Source organism: Mobula birostris, chromosome 17 (genome assembly GCF_030028105.1).
Source record: "Mobula birostris isolate sMobBir1 chromosome 17, sMobBir1.hap1, whole genome shotgun sequence".
Classification (NCBI taxonomy): Eukaryota; Metazoa; Chordata; class Chondrichthyes; order Myliobatiformes; family Myliobatidae; genus Mobula; species Mobula birostris.
This window is the reverse complement of record NC_092386.1, coordinates 56509708-56535140: the sequence shown is the minus strand read 5'-3', so window position 1 is coordinate 56535140 and position 25433 is coordinate 56509708. Positions and strand designations below refer to the sequence as shown.

General features: G+C 37.8%; 1 protein-coding gene across 8 annotated transcripts in view; it reads left to right on the top strand.

The window, feature by feature from the left end:
• The window catches only part of LOC140211695 (transcription factor RFX3-like), a 329720-nt gene that overhangs the window by 85248 nt on the left and 219039 nt on the right, over positions 1 to 25433 (top strand). For all 8 annotated transcript variants that reach the window (XM_072281765.1, XM_072281764.1, XM_072281762.1 and 5 more), the window contains exon 2: positions 17950 to 18002. The gene's annotated coding sequence lies outside the window, so the exon portion shown is untranslated. The remainder of the gene's footprint in view (positions 1 to 17949; positions 18003 to 25433) is intronic.

Sequence of the window (25433 nt, the reverse complement as noted above, 5' to 3'; positions counted from 1 at the left end):
GCACTTTACGGTAATATTTTTGAAAGAAAATTAAACAGAGAGATAACTCTACTACACTCAAGAGACACGCAATACACGAGATTAGTTACGTCCGCTAGGTCACGTTCTCTGATCGGGACTACGGACGTATATGCGATAGGAAGTTGTCCGAATGGACATTAAGCAGCGCGCACCTGTAGTCCATTTCTGCCTGCAGCAAGACCGAGGTGATATTCAGCTATGAGCTGATTAATGACAGGTAATGTTTATGCCACAAAAGTACAGGCAATGACTAATCCCAAAAAGAGAGTGTCTACCAATCTATCTTTTATCATTTAATGGCATTACCATTTCTGAGTGTAACCTAGGTTAACTAAACTCAAAAGATGTAATGTTAGAAAGCTCCACCTGTGGAGCTTAAAAAAACAAGGTTTACCAATTGTTTTTTAAAAGAAGAAAACTTCGGGGGGGGGGTAAAACTATGTGAGAATGAGGTGTGACTGACGCAGACACAGGGAAGTGAGAGAAATGCAGCCAACTGTTAGAAACTAAAGATATAAACTGTTAGAAGTGGAATTAGTAGTGAATATCTCTACCCTTACTTGAATACCTCAGGGTGAAGCCTCTGGAGGAGAGACTATATCGATAAAAGATCTATTGAAGCTATGTCTATAACAGGCAGCAGCTATAATGAGACAATATCAGCAGAGACGAGTGTCCAAGATCTCTACCATATAACCAAGAATTAGTTCTGTTAAATCATACCAAGGGAATGGGTCGGGTTTTTTGTTGTGTATGTTTTGTGAATGGACTTTCCGTACATGATCAACCGTTTCATCCAACGAACCAAGAAACAAGATGGCGAGCCACCCAAGATCGAAAAACCAGTGCAGAAATGAAATGTTTCATGACAAAGAGGATTTAATATGGTTGGATGTATAAGTTTATTTTCATTCAAAGGATCTGAATTTGATTTTCTGCAAGAACTGATTTTTTTGAATATTTATATCTGTAAACCTTTAATTAGGTTCTAATGAATCTCAATGATGTCAACTAAAAAGAAATTTGGTTTTTGTTTGATAACTGAGATTTGGAGCCTAAACAGAATGTTGGAATTTGTACAGTTCTTATCCATGTAAATATTTTGTATATCTTGCTTTTTTTTAATAAACAAAAATTACCTCCAGAAGTGTGCGTTTTCTATTCACTGCCTCCTTCCGATACCTAAAGCTTCTACTGGCCTGCTAGCACCTAGTGCAGTACTATTTAATTTGATTTTCTCATAGAGTGTGGTGACTAGTCACACGAGATAAGACCAGTGCTACACAGGTGTTAGATTAGTCCCGTACTTGCGATGTCCTCAGGGTTATCATTTCCCAGAACATCATCTGGACTAGCCAGATAAATACTATGGCTAGAAGTGCATGTTAGGAAGTGAGTATCCTGTGTTGAGTAATCTACCTCCTGATATCCCAAAGTATTTTGATGTACAAAGCACAAATTCACAGTGTGATGGAATATGTGCACATTTGCCTGGATGAGTGTAGCTCCAGCAAAACTGGAAGCCCAACGCCATTTAGCACAAAGCAGCTCACTTGATTAGTACCTACCACCCTAACCATTCATTCTTTCCACTACTACTGTATGTATAGTGGCTCCATTCCATATTGCCTGCAAAATGCTCAGTGATAACTGGGCCTAAAATGATTTAAAATGAAATTGCAAATTAATTTTCAAAATTAATTCTGCTGATACCAATGTTTACAAACAAACCAGCTTAATTTTGGAGGCACTACAAAGATTTGCAAGTGAGCACAATTAGAGAAACTTCCTATTATTGATTAATTCTCTCTGAGGTCATTGCCAGTTCCCCTGAACAAAACTAGCTTTGAAAGTAGAATTGTTTCAATTACTGCAAACAATCTTGAACTGGACTTGTGCTGAATGATTTTGGTGAATTGTCCCAGAAAAAGGAAACTAGTCAGTTGAGTGGATACTCCATCTATTGGTGGTTTCAATGAGCAACTGAGTCACTGAGGGCTCAAATATAATGTTTGACTATGTAGCATATTCTTTGTGTTGCATAGCAACGAACTTGAACAGTAATAGAACATTGGATCTCCCATAGCAACAATGCCGAGTATATCAATAACAGGGGCATGGATCACTCATTATTTTGTGTTGCCCAGAATTGTTAGATTATGACAGCTCCCTGCGGTGTTATGTTGTTTGAAATCCATGAACAATTTACTATCTCAAAGGATGGCATAATTTTTTGAAAATATTTGTCAGAGTTAATTGATTTTTGCATATTTTCAAAAAATGTCATATTTTAAAATGTACCTTTTCCTTATACCCTGCACATGATTAAATTCCAGGGATATGGAATCATGATTGATGACATCACTTTAAAATGTAATGCCGAATTAAGATTGAGTGATTGATGACTACCATAATATTTGTGTTCTATTAAGAGCATTTTCATTGCTATTTTCTAGTAAACTAATTTGAGACAAATGAATGTTCCAGCCTTAATATATTAAATAGAATGGTCAATCTTTCTTTTAAGAAATGTTCATGAAAGAGTTAAATAATGCTTTCTTGGTTCTAATTTTACTTGGTGTCAAGTTTATATTATTGTTGCTTAGAACTTTACTGCCAAGTTGATGGTTAAAATATTAGTGGATTGGAATCTATGGAATTGGAATAAGGGTGTGGGGTTTGGTGGAAGACGAATAGATGTCAGAAGCCGTTGTTGGAAGAATTGTTCACCCATTTTCATAACTAGCTGCAACAGTTGGTGTTAAATCAAGAGAAGTAAGATCGATTAGGTAACGATCTTACTTCCCTTGATACTCAAGTACCAAATTGATGAATAGATATCAATTGAGAATTGTGGGTTTTTTCTCAAACATGTGTTAATAGTACAATTTGGAGAATCAATTTCAAGAACAATATAGTGATATTTAAGCTAGATTCATGTTTTATTAATTTCAAATTTGGATATATAGTGTGCAAAGGTGGCATGTTCTATTTGGAGAGAAACAGCTGATTCTATGCCTTTCAGTAGCTGGTGAAACCTATCATGAACAGCTAATGCAATTGTAAGCTATCTATCTGCAGCAGCATATTTGTTGTGTGTTGAGCCACAAATGAAATGTCAGTCTCTTAAACCAAGGGTTATAGCCCTAGTTTAGGAACCTCACATCCATTTGTTTTAAATGGAATGAGGAAAAGCTTTCTTTTTCAATTAAAATTGTTAGGTTAACTATGAACAAGGGAAGACAAGGAGAACCAATTTATATTATGATTTATAAGAAAATTAACATTTTGTAATCACTAATCTGAAAATCCAGAGCAACATACACAAAGGAGGAACTCGACCGTCAGTAAGTATGTATGGAAATGAATAAGCAGTCGACATTTTGGACTCAGATCCTTTATCAGGACTGGAAAGGAAGTGGGAAGATGCTAGTTTAGTTTTCTAATTGTATGATACCACTATCCAAGGAACAGGGATGCGTGAAGATAAGAGAACAATGGATGGGATTGCTTGGCCTGTTGGATCCCTTGACAGAGGCTGGGTACCCTGCACTGAGTAACACCCAAAGCTTTTCCAACAAATACAAGCCTTCACAAACTTGATGGATAACTTGCCATTTGCCTACATGTCGCAGCTCCAAAGATACTGAAGAAATTCAACATGTTCCACGGCAGAACATTTCATTCACCAGGTTAAACATTCATTCATTTAACTGTGATGAATATGCACTGTGCTAGGTCAGCGGAGTTTTTTTTTGCCAAGTTCAGCTTTCTAAACACAGCAGCTGTGAGCTCAAAAGGTCAAAGTGTTATTTTTGAATATGTTAAACTTCCTACTAATATTCTTTGTTTAGCTTTTGGTCGTAACTGGGAACCAGTCTTTAGTTCTTAAAGTAAATTGCAAGCAGTAATCAGTTTAAAGTTAATAAGATAGCTTGTAAGCAAACACTTTCTGTTTACCAGGCTTGCTGGTCCCACAACACCTGTCTTAACTTCTCACGATGTGCAATATAAGACAATGGATTATTTAATTTGGCAGTACAAACAAAATTAACTAAGTTGTTTTGTTCAAAGCTTGCAGAACCGATGAATATTTTCAATTAGCATATCAATAGCTGATCTGTTAGTAAGTTGCATGATTTATGTACTCAAAAGAGTTAGCCTCACAGCATTAATTGTGCGTACCTAAAAATCATGTGCGTGAAGTCGCCCAAATAGCAAATAAATAGTATAAATGTAGTCAGCAGTTTAGGCTTTTTAGGAATGGTCTAGGAGCATCAAAAACATGACAGAAACATGGGCTGCCTTCGATTGCGGCAATGAACAACTGGTTCGTCTGTGACTTGTCGGAATGCCTTTTTAGCTTGTAGGAATTGTACATTTTTTTGGAAATCCTTTGTGTTTTAGAAATGGTTTGTAATTTGTCTTTAATAAAATAGAATTCCTCCTGAGTTTTAAATGTGTTTTAAGAATGTTGTTTGAATTTAAACTTGTATCACTGAAACTAATTGAACTGTGTTTAAACTACATTGTTAGCTGGAAGTATCTCCTCCTCAGTAGGGGAAGGGGGACCCAACACTCAAATAGAAGGTATTGGCAGTTAAACCCACCATGGAGGATAAACAGAGAAGTGAACTAGTCTTTGAAGATTGGATTGTTACAGTATAACCTCCCTTTAATGAGGGCACACGTGGCTATTTATATCAGATAAGGCTTAAGGTCTTCATATGAGTTTAGAACTTCGTGGTCAGCAAACTCAATGCCATCACACAACCAGTGGCAAACCTTGGTGAAATGTGTATTGCCTACTGCAGTAACCACACTCCCAGCCTCTAACACCATAAAGGATAAGAGCAACAGTTCATGTGAACACTACCACCTGCAGGTGTGTTTCCAGTTGCTCAGCATGCTAATATGAAAATCTGTTGTTGCTTGCTGGGTCTAAAACCTTGAACTCCCTACCCAGTAGCATTTTGGGGATATCTTGACTAGAGGGATAATCGCAGTATAAAGAAGTGGCTTATCACCAGTGCCTCAGAGGCTTTTAGCAATGACAGCAAATGGTGATCTCACATGGTGTCAATATCATTAAAAAAATTAAGTAAACAAAACAAAAATGGAAATTTTAAAATAGTGAGGAAAGACCAGAAGATATTTGACTCGATCCATTTCTCTCATGCTGACAATCTCACTGATATCAGGATGCAAATGGCATCTAATATTTTTGGCCTGTGCCAGCCTCCCCAGTTGCTTCATTCGGTCAATACAATTGGCAATCCATGAATGATCATCTGTTTTATTTCCAAATAGTACCTTTGAGTAATTATTTGTGGACTTTATTTACTACTATATTTTGCATAAGATATCAGAAAATACAAATGTGTTCCTTGTTAGGTATGGCAATGAAGGGATTAGAACATCTAAATTTACAAGTAAGAAATTATTTATAAACAAGGATACTGTTCTTGGCCCCAACCACTGATGGGAGGTCTTATGTACATAGGATAAATGAAGCATTTTCTTTCTTCAGGAAGCATGATGGTCATTGTATTTCGAGAGGACTTGTAATCTCTTCTAGCTTCTGGTGTTTGTCAATAAACCATAGTTCAACCTTGATTAAAACATAGATCATAGAGTACTGTACTGGCCCTTTGGCCATAATGTTTTGTTAACCCTTTAACTTGTTCCAAAGTCAATCTAGCCCTTTCCTCTCAACATAGCTCTCTATTTTTTCTTTCATTCTTTTGCCTACATAAGAGATTCTTAAATGTTCCTAATATATTAGCCTCTATCACCACCCCTGTCAGTGTGTTCCACACATCTGCCACTCTCTGATTTTAAAAAAAATTTCTCTGATGTCCAGCCTCAGCTTTTTTCCCAACACCTTAAAGTTATTCCCACCCCTTTGTATTAGCCATTTCCACCCTGGGAAAATGTCTTTGACTGTCTGCTCGATCTATTTTATACCTCTAAGTCACCTGTCACCCTCCTCCTCTCATTGCTTTCTCAACCTATCCTCATGAGACATGCTTTCTGGTAAATCCTCTGCACCTTCTCTAAAACTCCCACATCCTTCCTATAATCCTACAATGAAGCAACCAGAACTGAACACTACTCCCAAATGTGATCTAACCTGACTTAGCTCATGGCTCTTGAACTCAATCCTCCAACTAATGAAGGCTAACACACCGTATGCTACCTTAACCACTATCAAACTGTGTTGTAATTTTGAGGGATCTACGGACATAAACTCCAAGATCCCTTTGTTTCTCCACACTGTCAAAAATCCTGCCATTAACCCTATATTCTACCTTCAAGTTCAATCTTCCAAAGTGAATCATTTCTTATTTCTTGGATTGAGGATCATCTGCCACTTCTCAGACCAGCTCTGCATCTTATCAATGTCCAGTTCAAGTTTAAGGTCAGGCTCTGACTGTATATATACAACCAAACAAAACAACATTCCTCTGGACCACTGTGCACCCACAAGACATACATCACACACAGCACATAAAGATATAAGCATATAAATTAATAAATTCAAAATGCATACAGCACAAATAAACAACAGAGTATATAATAAACAGCACCCTGGCCTAGTGATGAGACCTCAGTGGTGGCAGGATATTTATTAGTCTTACAGCATGAGGAAAGAAGCTGTTGCACCATTGGGCAGTCCTAGTCCTGATACTTTAGTACCTCCTTCCTTACGGTGGTGGGTCAGAGAGATTGTGGGATGGGTGGAGGGGATCATCAATAATCCTTTGGGGCCCTTCATGTGCAACACTCTTGATGAATGTCACAAATATGGGGAAGGGAGTCACCTGTGGTGCACTCTGCAGTTTTAACTATCCTGTGTAGGGACTTGTGGTCTGATGCCTTGCAGCCTTCATTCCACACAAGGATTCAGCAAGATAGGACACTCTAAATGATGCTCCTGTAAAAAGTTGTTAGAATGGGGGCAGGGAACCTTGCATGCTTCAATCTCCTCAGATAGTGTAGATGCTGCTGTGCCTCCTTGACAAGAGAAGACGTGTTGTGGGTCCAGGTTAGATCGTCCATTATGTGCACATCAAGGAGCTTTGAGCTCTTTACTCTCTCCACAACAGAGCCATTGATGTCCATAACTGACTCTCTTGTCTTGTCTGTGTTGAGACCATTTCACAAGGCTCTCTTAACCTCCTCTCTGTAAGCTGACTCATCATTGTTGATGGTCTGGCCAACCACTGTAGTATCATTAACAAACTTGTAACCTACGAGAGCCTTCTACATTATCCACAATACCACAAATCTTTGTGTCATCTGCTTTTTGATATTTGAAAAAATATCTATGCTTGGGTGAAGTTACATATTGTTATCCTAGCCATGTGATTGACAATCTCAAACTTTGGATGATCTATGTCTGAGATTTTTTAATGATTTGGCAATGGAGATATTGGATGCTCTAGTTATCATCATACAAAAATCCATGAATTCTGGAATGGTTACTGCAGATTATGGATTACAAACATGATCTTCCTATTTGATAAAGGAGGGAGAGAGAAAATGGGGAATAATCAACCTGCTAGTTTAATGTTAGTAGTTGGGGAACGTGGCATCTATATAAAGAACCTGATGTCAAGGTGATTTAAGAAAAATAATTATTGCATCATTAATGATTTTGAAATGGGAATTATATATAAAGCGTTAAGGTTGTGGCTGGTAGAATAGTGAGAAGAACCTGTCCATGCATACACGTGTGCGAGTGTATATATTTGGATTTTCAGAAGCCTTTTATGAGAAACTAGACTGGAACTTGCAGAGTGGAGTTGGGGGCCAACGAAATTGGAGTAAAATACTAGTATAGACTGAAATCTGGTCAACAAGTAAAAGTCGAAGGATAGGATTAGACATGCCCGTCTTGCATTGTCATGTTATTGCTCAGTAGACTGATACATAGATGACAGTTTTGAGCATGACACAAAACTAGTTGAAAATGTGAGGAAGTTTCACGAGGATGCACTCATGCTGAATAAGTGGGCAACTATGTGGTAGATGTGGTACATAGGGAGAATGTGAGGTTAACGACTTTGATAGAGAAAAAAAATGCCAACTGGTTTTAAAAAGGTGAGCAATAATGAAATACTCATGGAGCTGTCGCCAATCACTAATAGGTTATTAAGTATGGAAATGGTGCAGATGGCCTCAGGGCAGATCGAAATCGGGCATCCCTGAGGTGCTTAGATCATCAGCAACAGCTGTAGTGAACATCACCTCATGACCCTGAATATCCATCATTCTGCCATCACTATCAAACCAGTGGGTCAACCAAGTTTCAACAAAGAAAGTGGAAAGACTGCTAGGCACACCAGAAAATAATGAGATGCAAATCTCATACAATGCAGGATTATGCGCATGATTAAACAATGCAATAGATAGCTGTGCGATCTCCCAGCCAGTGGATCTAATTAAACGTTTGCAAAATTACCACTTCTAGTCAAAAACAGTTGAAGATTAACAGATAATGGGCAGAAGAGACTCCATGAAAACCCATGAATGTTAAAAACATTTAAAAAAACAAATACATTTAACCAAAATTGGAGGTACTTGCTGTAAGAGGGAGTTCAGTGAAGACTCGCCAGACTTAAGACCATAAGATTTAGGAGCAGAAGTAGGTCATTCGGTTCATCGAGTCTGCTCCACCATTCAATCATGGACTGATCCACTTCATCCATTCATCCCTACACCTACTTTCACCCCATACCCTTTGATGCCCCGGCTAATCAAAAACCTATCTATCTCTGTCTTAAATACACCCAATGACTTGGTCTCCACAGCCGCTCATGACGACAAATTCCACAGATTTACCACCCTTTGACTAAAGTAATTTCTCCGCATCTCAGTTCTAAAAGGACGTCCTTCAATCCTGAAGTCGTGCCCTCTTGAATGATATGTCTTTTACAGGATAAAAGATTGAGTAGGTTATGTGTCGATTATTCAAAGTTTAGAAAAGTGAGAGGTGACTGCTATCAAATGTATAAGCTAACAACAGGGTAAATACAGGAAAGTCTTTTCCTCTGGCTGTGGCCACTAGAATTAATGATCATGAACTCAATAAATGGGGGTTTGTTATTGACGATTGACATTGAGGATGATGAGGAGAACTGTGCTTGATAAACCTTTAGAACTCTCTTTGCTGCAGGGCAATGGACATTCAGTCATCAATGTCATTAAGAGCTAAGATTTATGTAGATCTTAAATATGTAATAGTGAAAAAGATATAGGGATAGGGTAGAAAAATGGTGTCCTTAGCCTGTGCTGACCTACCAATTTCACTACAATCTGAAGTATTTAGCTAATTGACAAGATTTATTGTTCTTCAAAGTCTGAAGATTTAAAGTTTTGTACCGCAGTATCTCATGTTCTTATTATATCTTGCTTCTGAAGGTTATTCTTGCCATGTTTTGGTTCTTTCAATATCCATGTACTTTGACATTTCCTTTTGTTCATCGCTCATCATCATTGCCCTTTCATTAGTACCTGTAAATGCCCAAAATTCCAATACTCATTAATTCCTCCTGTCAGTTACTTTCTCTTTAATTCTCTTTACTTCAAGTAAAATTGCAATATCTGAAACATTCATAACCCAGTGAGTTGGGGTAGTCCACATGGGGTGGGGGTGTTAATATGTGGCTTAATTGTCTCACGGGATAATTCTGTGGGAATGTTTTCAATTATGATTGGAAATGCCCAGTACTGTGTTAGCTTCTCTAGCCTTTGAGCCTTTGCTACCTATCTGGTTTCACCTATCACCTTCCAGCTAGCCTCCTTCCTGTCCCCGCTCCTCACCTTTTTATTCTGGCATCTTGCCCCTTCCTTCTCAGTCCTGAAGAAGGGTCTCCGTCCAAAGCATCAACTGTTTGTTCATTTTTATACGTGCTGCCTGACCTGTTGAGTTCATCCAGCATTTTGTATGTGTTGCTTTGGATTTCTGGCATCTGCAAAATTTCTCATGTTTGTGTTAGCTTTCTTTTTTGTGCTGAGGACCAATTTCGGGTAAGAGCACTGGATCAGAAAAAGCTGCAGTAGTTGTAAACTTAGCCAGCTCCATCATGGGCACCAGTCTCCCCAGCACTGAGAACACCTTCAAAAGGTGATGCCTCAAAAAGGTGGCATTTTTGATTAGGACTTGCATCATCCAGGATATGTCCTCTTCTCATTGCTACCGTCAAGGAGGAGGTTCAGGAACGTGAAAGCACACGTTTCAAGAATGACTTCTTCCCCTCAGCCTTCAGATTTCTGAATATACAATGAACCTGTGTACACTATCTCACTATGTTTTTCTTTTTTTGCTCTCTTTGCACTGCTTATTTAATTTTATATACATATATTCCTGTTGTAATTTATAGTTTTTTATTATTATGTATTCCAATGTACTGCTACAACAAAACAAACTTCACGACATACGCCAGTGATATTAAACCTGATTCTGATTAGAATGTTTCTTGTCTGTGCCTGCATAAGATTCATGTTTATCTTGGTTAGCATTTTACCTGCTTCTGTTTAAGAAATATACTGTCCTTAGTGAGTTGAATATTGATTAATGTACTTCCTATGTTTTCTCTCTGAGGTGCCTATTATCTGATTATGAATGAAATGGCGGGATTTAGAGGTGGAAGCTTGAGCACTGAATCAGAACCAGATTTAATATTACCGGCATATGTCATGAAATATGTTGTGAAGGGAAAAAGCATTCATCTTGTCCCTGAAACTATTTTCACCTCTTCCCCCAGTCTTCCTTTGGTTGCCAAATTTCACATGGAAAAGAAAATATCATGAAGCAAGCTACTTTTAAATTAAATAGCATTATGAATGGTTAACTTGACCTTTTTCCTCTTAGCTTTCCTCCTATGACAGTCCGCCCACTTGATTTTTTGGTTCATGAGTTCCTAGAATTGCAATAAATTTTGATCCAAGAGTTATTCAGCAAGAGAATGTGTGGCAAAGAAAATGCGGTGAGAGGATAGGTTGAAGTGAACTGGCCATGAGAATAGGGGTTAAAGAAGCCAGCATAAACCTGGGGTGGGAGGCAAGTAAAGTCCTTAAACAAACGCAAGGAACAGGAAAACTATAAGAAAGATGAATATCAGTTTACAATGACATACTACTAGGGCAAAAACTGATGAATAACAAATTGTAAATCCTTGATTTATGGAAAGAGGATTGATGAAAAAAATGGCATAAAATAAAACAATTAAGATTAGAAAAGTAACTATCAAGTTCTTTGCAAGAAATTAGAGAACATTTCAACATTTTGTATACCTCCAGTGACCTTGATCATCAACTTTTCAGGAATCTTGCTGTTATTTTTTTTGCATTAGTAAGTTAATATCATCTTTATTCTCCAGGGAACTTGAATATATCATTATCTCTCAACTTGAATCCACCTCGTACGCATACCCTGTTTCAGTTGTGATTCAGCTGGAATTGAAGTGACTTTATTTCTTACGTCCTTCACATACATGAGCAAAAATCTTTATGTTACATTTCCATCTAAGTGTGCCATGTGCAATCATAGTAAATAGAACAGTCAATGTAATATAGAGTACACTCAAATCAGTGTGAGTTCAACAGTCTGAAGGCCTGCTGGAAGAAGCTGCCCCAAAGCCTGTTGGTCCTGGCTTTTGTGCTGTGGTACCACTTCCTGGATGGTAGTGGGTGGAATAGATCGTGGTTGGGATGACCTGGGCCCCCAGTGATCCTATGGGCCCTTTTTATACATCTGTCCTTGTAAATATCTTGAGTCATGGGAAGTTCACAATTACAGATGCGCTGGGCTGCCCGCACCACTCTCTGCAGAGTCCTACAATTAAGGGAGGTACAATTCCCATACCAGGCAGTGATCAGCCAGTCAGGGTGCTCTCAATTGTGCCCCTGTAGAAATTTCTTAGGATTTGGGGGCCCATACCAAACTTCCTCAACCGTCTGAGGTGAAAGAGGAGCTGTTGTGCCTTTTCCACCGCACAGCTGGTGTTTTCAGACCACGTGAGGTCCTCGGTGACGTGGATGCCAAGGAACTTCAAGCTGTTTACCCTCTCAATCCCAGATCCATTGATGTCAATAGGGGTTAGCCTGTCTCCATTCCTCCTGTAATCCACAACCAGCTCCTTTGTTTTTGCGACATTGAGGGAGAGGTTGTTTTCTTGACACTACTGTGTCAGAGAGATGACTTCTTCCCTGTAAGCCACCTTGTTATTGCTTGAGATAAGGCCAATCAATGTAGCGTCGTCGGCACAATTGCTCAAAGGTCCTGGGCTTAAGTTTCACTCCTGAGACTTGAGGACAGAACCCTTGACTGATTTTCCAATACAGATTACAGTGATATTGAGGGAACATTAAAAGCTGATGGATATAAAAATAACTTTGCAGTATTTTATTGTAAAATCAAAGAAGTTATTTCCTGTGTTCTGCCAATATTCATTGTGCACTCAGTGTTACAAGATTAATTGGTTATCATCACCTTGCTGTTTGTTGAACTTGGCAAGTACAAATTGGCTGCCACATTTTCTGTGTCACAGCTCTAAATAAACTTAAAAAGTAAAATCTGACATCAGGTCATTGACCTGAAATGTTAACTTTGTTTAATCTTTTTACATATGCTACCTGGCCTGCTGAGTATTTCCAGCATTTTCTCTTTACATTGCACTTAGAGAAAGTTCTTTAATGGCTGAGCATTGATTTGAAAGGAAAGAAATAAAAAAAACTACTTTGTAAATGCAAGTGTTTCTTTTATTTTTCAAGTTCCTCCAATCAGTTTTTATGTCAAAATATTGCTTCTGTCTGAACAGTTAAGTAGTTGGTTGTGCTTGTCTACTTTGATAATTTGAATGTAAAGAGAAACTGACTATGAATGATAAAGATGAGTGATCCAATGACAAGTACATGTTTCTATTCAATTTATTAACCTTCAATTGTTGAAATTGTAATTGCTTTAATATAGCAATGAATGGAATTGTTGACGAAAGTGCAAAAGTGGGTCTGTCTATCAACTGCAAAAAGAATGTATAGTGATATCCAAAAAGAAAGAGAATCCTATCTGCAGGCTGAGAATAAATGGGGAAGACATAAAACAAGTAAAGAACTTTTGCTACTTAGGGAGCTGGGTGACATCAGATGGCAGGTGCGACTTGGACATCAAAAGAAGAATTGGGACCTTTCGTCTTGAAGTCCGGCACTGATGCCACTATGCCATTGGAATGGGAGACCAACAGAAATTTGATACAATACTGAGGACAGAGAGCCAAACGGCAGAGGTTAGGCAACTTATCAGCCTCCCCTCCATCTTTTAAATCTACTGCTTAGCTTTGTTTCTTCAGTCCTGCTGAAGGGTTTCGGCCCAAGACATCGACTGTACTTTTTCCCATAGATGCTGCCTGGCCTGCTGAGTTCCTCCAGCATTTTGTGTGTGTTGCTTGAATTTCCAGCATCTGCAGATTTTCTCTTGTTTGTTACCAGCATCCTGATAGGTTCAGAGTTGTCAATGGAGAATTTAAAATAATAAATGGTTGTTTCCATTCTAAATAATTATATTAATTGTTGCAAACAAATCTAATCTAATCCTTTCCAGAGCAACATTTATTCAAACTCATATTGATATCTGTATGTTTTCATTTAGAGGATAAAAACACAATTAGAATAAACAAAGTATTTTAGTGCACAGTGATCAGACTGGTCTTAGTGTTGCTAAACTGTAGTGACGATTATAGTTTTGACGGTTGATTCAGGAACAAAATGGCTGAAGGGAAATAGCTGTTCTTGCAGCTGATGGTGTGGGACTTCAGGCTTCTGTATTTGTTGTCTTCATTTAGAAGAAAATGAGTTTATTGGTAAAAGACAAAATACGCAAAATGGTAGACAAGCAGTAACTTCATCTCCACTGTTCTTAAGACCAGTGAGCCATTCTCCTATTCTGTTTGGTGTTTCTTATTTAGGGAAATAATTTATCGTTTGATTTCTTTTCAGTGATGTATACATGTTTGGATATCATGAAGAGCACTGCAGGTTTGGGCATGATGCACATGCAGCAGGTTTGATGGCACTTTACTTTCAAACTTTACACATTCAAAATGCCCAGCTGGTTGAACTCATGGAGAGAAGTCAGTGCTAATAGCATGCACTCTACTCAGCCCTAACCCTTAGAGATATTGTGCATTAAAGAACTCATTCAACTGACTTCTGAGCTCTTATGAAAAGTGAAGTAAATTCATTACTTGCACCTAATGCAAAAAATTATCTTCCTTATGGCATTGCAAGTTCCTTTAGAATATTGAAAGATTGTTAATCTGTTACCTTATGGTTTTACGTCTAAGTTTTAATTGCCATTCAAGCTGCATTTACCAGCTTTAGCAAGATAATTTTATAAATGAGCTTATTCTGGTCAGTGTGAGGAGAAACGGTCAAATTTGTTTGTATTCAATTTATTAAACTTCGATTGTTGCAATTGTTATTGTTTTAACCGGGAGAAAATCCAAAAATCTGAGGTGCAAAGGGACCTGGGAGTCCTTGTGCAGAACACCCTAAAGGTTAACTTGCAAGTCGAGTCAGTGGTGAGGAAGGAAAATGCCATGTTAGCATTCATTTTAAGTGGTCTAGAATACAAGAGCAAAGATGTGATGCTGAGGCTTTTTCGGGCACTGGTGAGGCCTCACCTTGAGTACTGTGAACAGTTTTGGGCCCCTCATCTTAGAAAGGATGTGTTAGCATTGGGGAGGATCCAGGGGAGTTTCACAAGGATGACTCCAGGAGTGAAAGGGTTATCATATGAGGAACGTTTGATGACTTTGAGTCTGTACTCGCTGGAATTCAGAAGGATGGGGGGAGAATCTCATTAAAACCTTTTGAAAGTTGAAAGGTCTAGACAGAGTAGATGTGGAAAGGATGTTAACAATGGTGGGAGAGTGTAGGACAAGAGAGCATAACCTCAGGATAAAGGGGCGCCTTTTCAAAACAGAGATGCGGAGAAATTTCTTTAACCAAAGGGTGGTGAACTTGTGGAATTTGTTGCCATATTCTACTGTAGAGGGCAGGTCTTTGGGTGTGTTAAAGGCAGAGATTGATAAGTTCTTGATTGGACATGGCATCAAAGGTTACGGGGAGAAGACCGGGAACTGGGGTTGAGGAGGAGATAGAAAAAAGGATCAGTCATGATTGAATGGCAGAGCAGACTTGATGGGCCAGATGGCCTAATTCTGCTCCTTTGTCTTAATGGTCTTAATATAGCACCATAATGTCCTCTGAACAAGAACTGAGTTCAAACAAAAACACAAAATGTTGGAAAATAAAATAGAAAATGTTACAAGTATGAACACTCTCAGATGTGTGTACAAAAACCTGACAGGAGTTAATGCTTTACTTTAGTTTTATTCATATTTGGCATATGAGCAATGCTGGTCAGGCCAAGATAAAGTGCCATCTTTAATTGACTTTGGAGGAAAATGGTATAAGATGTTGTCTTAAATTGCTACTGTCCATGTTGTGAGAGTACTTGCTCAGATATGTTTCATAAGAGAGTTACAGAATTTCTACTCATGAAACAATCGTGATGTATATTCACATTAAGTTTGTTGATAGGTGGGGGGAAAAGGAAGAGTTGGAGAACGTATAGGTGTACATTTGCACAGCAGCAGGCTTGCACTCACTGTTAGTAAGACCAAAGCGCTGATTGTGGAAGGGTAAGATGAGGGAATACAAACCCTCACAGAGGGATGAGAAGTGGAGAGACTGAGCAATTTCAAGTTACTAGCTGTCAGTATCTCTGAGGATCTAACCTGGTACAAACATATCGATGCTACAATAAGGAAGGCAAGACAATGGCTATATTTCAATAGGAGTTTGAGGAGATTTAGTTTGTCATCTAAAACAGTCAAAAACTTGTACAGATGTATTATGAAGAGCATTCTGACAGGCCTCATCACTGTCTGGTAGGGGGGTGGGGTGGGGGGGAGCTACTGCACAGGATGAAAGAAAACTACAGAAAGTTATAAAATTAGTTGGCTCCATCTTGGGTCCTAGCCTCCGCTGTATCCAAGACATCTTCAAGGAGCAGTGCCTCAGAAAGGTGGCATCCATTATTAAGGATCTCCATCACCAGGGCATATCCTCTTCTCATTGTTACCATCAGAAAGAAGGTACAGAAGCCTGAAGCCTCTCACTCAGTGATTCAGGAACTGCTTCTGCCCCTCCACCATGTGATTCCTAAATGGACATTGAACCCATAAATGCTACCTCATTTTTAAAAAATATTATTTCTATTTTTGCTATTTTTGATCATAAGTGGGCCAAAACTCCTGAAGGCAGGTGGCAGATCAACTGATGATCCCACTGGTGATAGCACAGGACAGTTAACATCTTAGTCCACGTGTATTTTTAACTCTGCATATATACTTACTGTAACTGATTTACTTTTTTTCTACATTTTTCATGTATCGCATTGTACTGCTGCTGCTAAGTTAACAAGTTACATGACATATGCCGGTGATATTAAACCTGATTCTGATTCTGATTCTGATGTGCTATCATTTTCTTACCAGACAGTTGGCTTTGCAAGTTTTTTAGCTTCAATTAAAGAAAACCAGATGATTTGCTGCAATGCATCTTGTAGAAAGTAATTATAGCAACATTGACATGTTGTAGTGAGGATGTAGTGCTTAGATGGTGATGTACTGCTTTGTCTTTGGTGATGTTGAGCTTCTTGAACATTGAGGTTACAATTAATCAGGCAAGTGTAGGGTAGTCCATCACACTCTTTACATTTGGCTCATAAGTAATTCAAGAACTTTAAGAGGGTCAACATATCTAGTTTCTGAGCATTTTAAGAGAATTTCATATGGTTAGTTGAGTTAAGTTTCTAGTGGCTGACAACTCTTCAGATATTTATAATGGAAGATACTGTGATTTTAATGTCATTGACTGTCAAGGGGCAGTTGTTAGTACTTACTGTAAAAGATCATTCGTGTTATTCAAAGGACAGGCATTGTTATTTGCTCTGTTGTCTATACCTTTTTGGATTCAAGCTTTATTTGAAGAAGTATGAATGTAACTGAGCACTTTGCAATCAACAATGAATCTTTCTGTTTGTATTCTTGAAGGAAAGTAATTTAGAAATAGCACCCCGGACGGTTTCCCTGATAAACCCTTGTTTCAGTGCACTGTACTCAAACGACTACACCATCTTCCTCTTGTGCTAATTATTACTCCATCCAGCAGAAAGTATCCCACATTTCTTTCACATTAATGTTACTGGAATTCAATTCCTAAATTATATTGCTTTGTCTTCATATCAATATTATATTCTCAGTGTTTGAATTAGGGCCATGAAGTTTGGAACTGATAGCTCCTGGATTCATCCAAACTCCATTTCAATGATCAGTATCACTTTAAAGCACTTTTTTGGGACCATTTCTATTACTTTGATAGTGAATATGCTGATATAATTGTGTGCTTTGTACCCACCTTGCTTTTTTCTGTGGATGTATACTTATTCTCATGTATCAAAGCTCTCACTTGGAGCAACTTAGCCAATGGTATGAGTAGATCTGCAGCCAAAGTGCTCAATTCCTCAGCCACCATGTTGCAACAATCCAAATCTTTTTGCTAAATATAATGATCCCAGCTGTATTTTAATATCATATACAGAGGCAATGGTTAGTACCTAGAAGGCTGCAAATAAGGATCATGCTGTGTGGAGCAGCTTTCAATTCTGGTTTATTTCTAGTTGTTTGTGAAGAGAACTTGGCAGAGTCAACTTGTCTTTGTCTCCAGCAAATCATAAGACAAAAACTTTATTTAAATGGTGTGAAATAACTGCATCTAGTGTTATGAAAATTTTAAAATTATTTGCTGGTCATTAGTTACAAAAATTGATTTTGTATTCCTCGCCTATTCCCCTAGGTTCCTGCCAGTACTGGTATTAGAACTCACAATTGGAGCACAAAAGTCACAATGTAAGTAAACAAAAATGTTTTCATAAATTCAGCAATGTTTATATTTTTTCTGTTTAGATTCTTGCTTTTTGAAATGTTATCTTTTGTTAATTAACTCTGGTGCCAGTAGGATTTGTAACCCTCTTTCAAATTTCTGTCTATATTTCTGTTGGTCACCTGCCAATGTGCTAAGGTTAGCACTATTTTCAAGTGTATTTGACTTAATTATGAGGTTCTTGTCCAAGAGGATTTAGTAACACGGGATGATTACAGGCACATGTACAGTTTAGGGGCTCCACTCTGGGACTTACTCATCATAGAAAGTTCAATTAAAAATATCCTAATAAGGACATCCCAACACGTTTGCCTATTCGTATGGTTGTGAACGCTAGTTTACATTTATTAATGAGGCCTACCAGGAGGTTAATCATCAATATCAAAGGCTATTGGCATTAAAATCAGTGATTCTGATTAAAATCACTGTTCCAATTTCACTGATTTCTTGTTTTGTTCTCACTGACGAAGGGAAAATAAACTTCATTGAATGTTTTGGGCTTAAGAAATCACTGCCAAGAATTTTGAATTTCTCTCTGATGCTAATTTATTACACCTTTTAAAAGTGGAATCTGTGGAATGTTGAAGGTAATATTGGCCCTGATAACTTGCTGATCTAAAGAGTCGTAATACTGGAGTCTTTTAACTCCACAGTGTGTGCATTTTTTTTCTACAGATAAGTCAGAGGGAGTAATGTTTTGAAGAGATGCTTTGGAAAGTATAATCTTGGGTGTGTGACATACAGAGCATGTAGAGGGTGTTGGTGATTGTTATGAGGAGGAGGGAGTCTGATGCTGGCAGATTAAAAGGTTTGTTTGGGGAGGTTGAGCGGCACAGTGGGTGGGGGAGAAGAACTCCTCTGGTCTCAAACAATGCTTGGAAAGATTTCATCTTTTCCATGTGGCAGTCCTTGCCTCTCTTCAGCTATCTGAAGAATCAGGCTGTGTAGCATTAGGTCTAAGCATGGATAACAAATTAATTAGATAACATTGTGAAAATAATTCGGTGAGGCACCTGTCTCTGAAAGTTGTTGGTTGCCCACACTCCATATAGGCTCCATTAAAATAAACATTGAGAAGTTTGTTTTCAGGTTGGTTTTTATTTGCGATTTTAACATCCCAGCTCAAACACAGTCATTAGATTGGTTTTTCATTACCTCTTTATACATGATTTATTTAAGAGCTGACAATGTTTTACTTTCTGAGGTTGCATGAGCACAATAAACATTCAGATTTGCCAATCTGATTTATGGTGGCGACAACATGCAAGTTTTCTTAAATCTAGCTAGTAATTCCTGGGTGTTATATAAAAAAACACAGTAACGCAATTCCATGCCATAGTTAATAGTGTATTTTCTTTACTATAATTTTGGTTGAGAGGATTAAATGTAATGTAGCAAATTGTACATATACTAACTGATGTAAAACTTTTGCAACTGTTTTGTTTTTCTGTCAGCTAATATTCAGTATTATTTAATTGTCTTCATCTTAGTTTTATAGCAAAAGGAAATTACATTACTGAGTACAAAAATTTGCTCTGTATTTTAGTCGGGTGGAGACTAATGTTAGCCTAAGTGGCTCTGAGTCTTTACGGATGACAGCTGCAGATAATTGGCTTTTTTTCCTTAACAAAGAAGGCTAATGGATCTGCACAGGATTTGTCGCTTTTTATCCTATTGTAGTAATAATGTATTTAACCATCATTATTTTAAATTGATTTATTACTAAGCGGCTTATGGCACATACAGAGGAAATGATAAGAAAATCATGCAAAGTGTCTTTCAGCTGTGCTGGTCATGAATGAATGACTGTTGTTTCATTTTAATAAAAAGTTATCAAATTGAAATATTTTTGCTGAAATGGATGTAAAATTGCATATTATTTTCTACTGGGTACATTGAATTGCTGATTAAGATTTAAAAATATATCATTAAAACTGCAAGTAGACAATGAAAAAGTTAGCATTGAAGTATTTATTTTAGATAGTTCAAGTGTAATTGTTACTCAACTATACATGAATAGAGCTAAACAAAACAGCATTACTCTGAGGCCAAGGTGCAAATATAGTTCCAGGAGTCATACACAGCACAAGGCATACATAGTCCATATAAGACAGCAGTAAATCACAGTCACACAAAAAAATATAGTCCAGGTCCATTAACGTTTCAGCAGTATACAGTCGAACACAATACACCTTATCCTGTGCTGAGCAGGAGCAACTCCAGCATGGACAGCCTGTCACACTGCCTCCGACTCTCCAGTAGAATGCACCAACTCTGCCTCTGTCCTGCTTGGCTGCAATCAGGCAACACTGCAGTTTGTCCTTGCTACAACTGAGGCCATGCGGCTTCCCTGCTGTCCATGCCCGCTGTTTGCCAAAAAACACAGTAAGTCGGATCCAGTATCCAGCAGGGTCTTGTGATCACAGCAAAAGAGACTAAGATGATCACTCATTGTTTGACTGCACACCACCTCTGTGCACCAATTCCTCTCTGTCGCAGGCTGCAGCGTTGTTCCTGGCAAGACCAGCTGCTTCAGCTTCTCCACCAATGACTAATTCGCTAATGGAGTAGATCTGCAGTACTTTAATGTTCAGCTGGATCTTGCAGTTGTAAAAAAAAGGTTTCAAAAAGACAACAGTGCCTTTGCAATACACATAAAATGCTGTAGGAACTCAGCAGGCCAGGCAGCAAGAGTCCATTTGAAGGGTTTCAGCCCAAAGCGTCAACTGTTTACTCTTTGACATAGATGCTACCTGGCCTGCTGATGTTGTATGTGTTGCTTTGGATTCCAGCATCTGCTGATTGTCTCGTGTTTGTATTGGTACCTTTGGTTGGCCCTGTGGAAGCTGATGCATCTGAGCATGCCGCCATCTTACCAGAAGATAAATGCCCACGTTAGCATTATTTTGTAATAGTGGTTCCGAAAATACTTCCATAAATTTCATACAGGAGAAAATCTGCAGATGCTGGACATCCAAGCAACACACACAAAATACTGGACGAACTCAGCAGACCAGGCAGCATTAATGGAAAAGAGTAAACAGTCGACATTTCAGGCCAAGACCCTTCAACAGGACAGCAAAGTGTCTTTCAGCTATGCTGGTCATGATTGAAGCGTCTTACAGAAAAGTCAACTGTTTACTGCTTTCCATAGATGCTACCTGGCCTGCTGAATTCCTCCAGCATTTTGTGTGTGTTCCATAAATTTCATTAATTTTAGTAAAATAAATGACAGCCTTTTGATCACTTTTGTTTTCTCTCAAGTGATACACCAAAAAATATAGTACTTTGGGTTAAGTTGTTCTCCGATCTTGGCAATTTATTTGCAAATGCTTTGTCGCCATATGAGAAGACATCACCACTGTGCTGTTAATTAGTTCATCAATTCTTTCAATTTTGCTGCGTTTTACTATGACAAATGTATCGTCAACATAAATTTTAGGGTTTATAATTGGAAACACCATCATTTCTACCACATCACAATTGAGTTTCCATCGTGGTGACCAATCAACTGATTGATATAAAGGCCAAGCATTTGGAGCACTCCACAATTAATAGCACACTGATGATGTCTTCTCGTATGATGACGAAGCGTTTGCAGGTAAAATGCCAAGATTGGAGAATAACTCAACCCGATCATCGACCACACGAGCTACATGTTTTCAGATTATTTCCATGTAGCATTTTTGACAAAGCTACCCTTGCCTTACTTTGCTGGTCCACTCATGCTTAGTATATTTTTGGGTGGATTAATACCATGAGACTTTGGTGTCAGCTATGATTTTGGGAGGGAGGAAGGGAAGTAGTGAAAGCGTAAGTGTGGAAAACAGATGAACTTGTGGAAAGAGGCAAGTCACTAAGTGCGTTACCAAGAAAATGCAACAGAGACAGAAAACATGGAGTATGTAATGGAAGCCTTACAGTAGCTTGATAGGGGGTAATTGGTTTAGATAGCATTGTGAGTCAGTGAAATTACAGCCAGTATTCATTAACACTTTATTTCTGTAAACTGAGTTGGAGAAATGGGAAAAGGGAATGAAAAGATGATGATAATCCGTGTGAACATGAGGGAAAGATGGAAATAGGATTATATTTTCCACTTTGGTACAGTTGTCTGTGCTTAACTAGTGATCATCACAAATAAGTCACAAATAAATCATGAAGGCTGCTGACTTAGGTTGTGCATTCTTTCTTTTTGTCTTATTCATCTTTTAGAAAAGGCAAACAAAGTTAGAATCAAGTCTAATTCCCCCACCAACAGCTTTTATTTGGATGGGTAGAATCGAGAGAAAATATTTGCGATAAATGAGATGTGTTGGCCTCTATTCAAGGAGCAAAAAAACATTAAGTAATAAAAGCAGAAGGCCATGTGTCCCCTCGTGTCTATTCTGTCATTCAGTAAAGTCATAGCTGACCTTTTACTGATGCAGCACTTTGCTGTTCAAATCTTTCATTAATTGACACCATTCTTTTTTTAATTATACTTCATGATTGACCACAAACCACACATGGAAAGAATGCCAAAAATTTACTGTTCTCTTGGTGCATTAATTACTTCTCATCTCAGTCCTGGACAACTTATTTTGAGGCTTTGACTCATTATTTTGGATACCTCATCTACAAGATAATGGTATTCTTTCTTCCATCTGCCCTGTTATGCTCCATAAGGGAAATTTTCACAAATTGTGCTTCTAATTTTGACTAGACAGTCTATATTCTATCAATCTATTTTTGCAGCACAATCCGTGAAATCAATTTAGTAGATCTTTATTGGACATAAGTATATCTTTCCTTTGGTAGGAAGACCAATATTCCAGGTGTGGTGTCATTAGCACCCTAAGTAATTTTAGTAACACATCTTGAACTCAAAACATCCTGCCACAAAGACAAACTTTCATTTTCTTAGTCCCTTGTTGAACCTGCATTATGTCAAGGACGATCTGTTGATGGGGACATCCAGGTCTCCAAACTCCAGCATATTATAATCTCAAACTAATCCCAGATTGTGAGCAAATTCTGATTCTCCCAGATGTCTGTATTTTGCATGTAAATTAGAAAGTACACAAAAATCACTCAATATAGTGACAGTACCTCCACAATATTAACATAAATAGTATTGATTAATTGGGAGCCAAGTAACTTGAATATTTATATATAGTCTTGTCTTGCCTACTTACAATGGTACAGAATCAGGATGTTCCATCCTCAATGGATGGTTTTGATTTGGAAAAATCAGTGCAGGTTACACTGTTTACCAGAATATCATTGCACAAGTATCAAAAAAAAGTGATCGCTTGTCAATTTCCAAGGCAAATTCTCCCAAGCGACCTTCCTCAGTATAATTGGCAGCCATATGTTTAAGAAGCAATCGTGTCTCATTACTTTTATTATATTTAAATTTTTTTTCAAGACTGGTTCTTGTGTGAATGTAATAATTAGGGACACTTGTTGTATATGCAGGGTGTCCATAAGACAGGTTTTTGTATTAATTGAAACGTTACCTTTTGCTTGTTCGCTTTTATTCTTTATTATTATAGTTTTCTCAGTCTACCATAGCCGACTCATATCTTTTGTAATTTATTTAGGTTTTGGACCCTGGTTTCAGATTGAACGAAAATACTTCCAATCTTTATATAAAATATTATCATGTATTGGTTTTTCTTCCCAGAAAGCTTCATAATTACACATTCTCATCAGTTCCCAATGTGCTGATGCTGAAAACTATGTTTAAAGCATTTCATAGTTTCAGCATCCATACTATTACTGCTAACTTGGATTGGCCAATTTGTAAATAAGTCAAAGTTTTTGATGATTATTTTATCAGTTTTACATGTGTTTTTCATAACTCTATGTATATAGCGCCTGACGTTACTACTTGGAAGTCTTTCTATAATTCCCACCAATCATTTCTTCCCCCTTGCTGTTTCTTGGGTCCATTCATACAGATTCCACATCTGTCTTCTGAGTTAATATCCTTTTTTGTTCATGCATTTATCACATTCCTTTAATATCAGTGCTTCACCACCTCCTTTTCCCATTTGCCTGAATGAATTCAAAGCAGTCACAAAAGAATGTGAGTGCTGCTTCTCAGGTGAAAGTTGGTTTCCTCAATATCCTTTACCTTTTTTTTATGATTGGTGGTGCAGTGAATCTCCAGTAAAGGTACAGAATAAATAATTGCATTAAAATTAGTGTTAGTTTTCATATTTTTGTATGTTATACCAGAAGAACACTTTGCTATGATGTTTTAATGTGACTATATGAACTGTGATCAGACAGTAATTTTTGTCTAAAATTAAACAGCACTTGTGAAAAATATAGCAATTTATATTAATATTAATTTCAATGATAATTGTTATTGGCCAATGTAAACAACTTCTGATCTTAATCGAATTGTGAGTGTTTTGGTCATGGAGTGCATATTAAACATTTCAAGCCACCTGAGGGGAATTTTTTTTTGTTGTAACAAGTTATATTGCCAGGCCAATAAACAAATGGCATGTGCTTAAAAAGTGTTAGCATACTAAACACTGTTGTTTACTCCAGGACTAAATAATAGCAGTATGATCATATTTTTGACAAGCCAGTTCACATCTGCAGCTTAGAAAGTGAGAAAGGAACACTTTTAGTTTGCATGTGCTAAGTCAAGAACAAGGATAATTATTGCATTAAAAAAGCATTTCATTTTTGTCATCATGATGAACTGCAAAGTCATTTCAAAATGGTGTTGCCTTTTGACAACATGATATTGGAGATAGAGGTATGAATTGTTTATCTCTGCTTTTAATATATTAGTTCCGACAATTTTGCCAGATTTATTGACTCGTACAACACATAAAAGGGGTTTTTTTGGTCATACTGGTTAATGCCGACCAAGATTCCCATCTAAGTTAGTCTCATGTGCCCATGTTTGACCTAGATCTCTGTAGCTGTTCTTATACATATACCTGTCCAAGTACCTTTCAAAAATGCTGTTAATGCACCACCTCAATCACTTCCTCTTGACAGTTCATTCCATATTCTGACCACCCTCAGGATGAAAAGGTTGCCTCTTAATCTAAACCTATGCCCTCTAGTTCTTGATTCCCTAACACTTGGAAAAAGACTGTGTTTATTTATGCCCCTCATGATTTTATATACCCCATTCTTCTGCGCTCCAGTGAGAACATCCACAACCTGTTCAACTTCTTCCCATTACTCAGTCCCTTGAAACACAGCATCATCCTCATAAATCACATGTGTATTCTTCCAGTTTCATGGCATCTTTCTTATAGCAGACCAAAGCTAAACACAGTAGTCCAAATGCAGCCTCACCAACATTTTGTACGAATGCAGCATACTCAATGACCTGACTGATGAAGGCAGCATGCCGAAAGTCATCTTCACCACCCACTCTA